The sequence below is a fragment of the Carlito syrichta genome, unplaced genomic scaffold (genome assembly GCF_000164805.1).
Source record: "Carlito syrichta isolate Samal-C Ts95f unplaced genomic scaffold, Tarsius_syrichta-2.0.1 Scaffold289318, whole genome shotgun sequence".
Classification (NCBI taxonomy): Eukaryota; Metazoa; Chordata; class Mammalia; order Primates; family Tarsiidae; genus Carlito; species Carlito syrichta.
Genome location: NW_007233414.1, coordinates 280,761 through 284,437, shown reverse-complemented (window position 1 = coordinate 284,437; position 3,677 = coordinate 280,761). Strand labels below are relative to the sequence as shown.

Here is a 3,677-nt window from a genome sequence, read left to right as displayed (position 1 = left end):
TTATTTTTTTATTTTATTTTATTTTTTGAGTTGGAGTCTCACTCAGTCGCCCAGACTGGAGTGCAGTGGCCGCTCCCGGCCACTGCAGTCTCGACCCGTTGGGCTCCGGCGAGCCTTCCGCCTCAGCCTTCCGAGTAACCGGAATTACAGGCGCGTGCTACCATGCCCGGCTAATTTTTTTGATTTATTGTAGAGATGAGGTCTCACCTGCCCAGGCGGGTCTCGAACCCGCGGGCTCAGGCAATCCTCACCTCAGCCTCCCAGGTGAATCAAAGAAATAACCTCCTGGAAAAAAATAACATCACTCTCCAGTCAGGCTTTGATATATTTTATTGGAGCAAATTTTAAACAAAATGTGGCTTTTATTTACAGAATTTAATGTGTGTGGGTACTGTCCAACGCACTTGGACACAAGTAAAGACTACCCCTAAACCTGCTATGTATTTTCTTATTTTCAGTTTAAATATTTTAAAAAATTATTTTGTTTGCTTCACATTCATAAAAACCCAATATTGTAAATGGCAAATAAAACCTCCCTTACCCATCCCGTAATTAAATATACAAACAGTTTCAAAATATAAATACAATTTAAATTGGCTTAATCTTGAAATGTAATCCAATGAGACTGAAGACTAAACATTTCAGATCTTGTACCAAATAGTAAAATACTCGAAGGCCTTCAGGATCCTTTGACTGATTTACATCAATAAGAGAACCTATTTTTTGGGCAAAAGATATGAACAGACACTTCACAAAGGAAGAGCAGCCAACAGACACATGAAGAAATGCTCAACCTCACTAATCATCAGGGAGATGCAAATCAAAACCACACTGAGATACCACCTAACTCCAGTCAGAATGGTCATTACCAATAACTCAAAAAATAACAGTTGCCGGAGAGGGTGTGGCGAAAAGGGAACACTCCTACACTGTTGGTGGGAGTGTAAACTAGTGCAACGTCTGTGGAAGGCAGTGTGGCGATTCCTAAAAGCTCTAAACATCAACCTCCCATATGACTCTGCAATCCCCCTACTGGGAATATACCCTGAAGAACTCAAATCACTCTATCAAAAAGATACCTGCACACGTATGTTTATCGCAGCGTTGTTCACAATAGCAGGAACCTGGAACCAACCATGCTGTCCATCAAAAGAGGACTGGATTTAAAAAATGTGGTACATATACACGATGGAATACTATGCAGCCATAAAAAAGAACAAAATCATGAATAGCAGCAACCTGGATGGAAATCGAGTCTATAATACTGAGTGACCTCTCACAGAAACAAAGATCCGAGTATCACATGTTCTCACTCATATAGCGGACCTTGAACATCCATTGTAATACTATAGAAAAAGAACTGACAGTGGTGGGAAACTATGGGGGGGTGGAGAAGGGAGGTGGGATTAACGGTAGTCAATATCTGTCTGGGGACGAGAAGACACCCCTTACCAACAAGGGTGCCTGAATGAAGCATATTTGTATACCTAACCCTTAACTGTACCCCACAACATCATAATAAAAAATATTGATTAAAAAAAAAAGAGAACCTATTTTTGATGTGGCAAAAGAAAGGTGCTCATCCCCAATTACAATTTCAAGCTCCTGTCGGCCAACCCTGTCAGGGGGAGGCCACAAAGCATCATCTTCTTTTGTAATTTCACTGTCATTAATAATTCTCTTCAGTTCTTCCATTACACTCTTATGTATATAAGCCTCTTTTCTGGTCATGACATCATTTTTGTAATTGCTGTTGGTGGCTTATCTAAGCTTTCTGTTAGGCCAAAACTCGAACTCCAAAAACTCGTGTCCAAACTTGCCCTTGTGCCCTACATAGTAGCGCAGGTAGAAATCGCTAGCCATAGACCTTGATGCCTGGGAAGCCCGCTGAAAGCCCAGCCAACATGCCCTAAATGCAAATTTTTTTGTATCAGATGTTGGTGACGCCAAGAAAAATCTCATACCCTGATGGAGGGCACGTAAAATCGTACAACCAGTTTAGAAAACGGTTTCACAGTTTGTAAAATAAAAAACAAAAAACCATACACCTAATCCTGCCATCCTACCCCTAGATTTATCACACATGAAATGAAAACACGTTCATACAAAATCTTGTATGTGAATGTTCATATTTTTAATAACCAACAACTGCAACAATCCAAATGTCATGAACAGGTGGATGGTTCAACAAGTCTGGTATATCCATACAGAGGAATACTACACAGCAACGAAAAGGAGTTGACTATGGGAACATACTTCAATGAATCACAAAATAATTATGCTAAGTGACAGAGTAAGACAAAAAAGAATATGTATAGTATGACTACATTTATATAAAATTCTAGAAAACGCAAACTAATCTATAGTGACCTAAAGCAGATCAGTGGTTGCTTGGAGATGGAGTTAGGAAGGGAGGGCTGGGGGTGGGAATTAGTGGGCATTAGGAGGTGACAATGATGGTTTCATGTGTGTTTAAATATGTCAAAACTCATCAAACAGTACATTTTAAAAATGTGCCATTTTTGTAGCTCAGTTACCTCAATACATTTGTTTTTTGATTTTTTTTTTTGCAGAGACAGGGTCTTGCTATGTTGCCCAGGATGTCCTCTAACTTCTGGCCTCAAATGATCCTCCTGCCTCGGCCTCTCAAAGCACTGGGATTGCAGGCATGAGCCACCACACCCAGCCTCAATAAAACTGTTTTTTTATTTTTTTATTTTTTATTTTTATTTTTTTTTGAGTTGGAGTCTCACTCTGTCGCCCAGACTGGAGTGCAGTGGCCGCTCCCAGCCACCGCAGCCTCACTGGCTGGGCTCCGGCAATCCTTCCGCCTCAGCCTTCCGAGTAGCCGGAATTACAGGCATGTGCTACCATGCCCAGCTGATTTTTTGATTTATTGTGGAGATGAGGTCTCACTGTCCAGGTGGGTCTCGAACCTGCGGGCTCAGGCAATCCACTCACCTCAGCCTCCCAAAGGCGCGGGATTACAGGCTGAGCCATCGAGCCTGGCTTATTTTTTTTTTTTTTAAGGATCCTAGCCAATGTTTTTTCTTGTGGTCGAAATACTTAAAATAACAAAATAATCTAGGAAAAAAACAGGGACTTTCTTCAATTGCATGTTCTCTGCCCTCACCCCATCTTCACAGAGCTCACTTGCTCCTGAAAAGTGGGAGCCATGCTTATAACCAAATGACAGTCTCATGGGGAACGAGCCTGGGCGAGTCAGAGAAAGAAGACCATCGAAGGAGTCTTAATCAAAGTCAAGGCAATTCTTGAATAGTCACTGTTCCAACACTACCAGTGCCAGAGGAGATAGGACGGAACTACAAAACTGTGATGCACAGAGCAAGTTCCTGCGACCAGACAGACCTGGAGACAGATTCTGGCTCCATGACTTCACAATGGTTTGATTCCCAATCTCTTCAAACCTCTGTTTCTTTATTTGCAAAGGTGTGCCAGGAAGATTGAATGAAATTCTTTTTACAAAAAACCTACACCATCCTGGTGAGAGCAAAGGCTTCCTCCACCAGGGAAGCAGCATCTAGAAAGCAGAAGGGCGTAGAGCTCAAAAACGGAGAATCTGGGTTCTGTTCCTGACTTTATGGCTAACTTGCAGGTCTGAGCGAGCCCGTCAGCATCGGGGGTGGACAGGGACGCCGGTGTAAGGAACAGATCAT

At 42.1% G+C, this 3,677-nt stretch overlaps 1 pseudogene across 1 annotated transcript; it reads right to left on the bottom strand.

The window, feature by feature from the left end:
- Positions 1 to 312: 312 nt before the first annotated feature.
- Positions 313 to 1,863, bottom strand: LOC103256379 (annotated as a pseudogene). Its single transcript, XR_002481749.1, has 2 exons — positions 1,551 to 1,863; positions 313 to 716 (listed from the first exon to the last, which is right to left on the bottom strand). The product of XR_002481749.1 is annotated as a protein mago nashi homolog (transcript).
- Between the last annotated feature and the right edge of the window lie 1,814 nt (positions 1,864 to 3,677).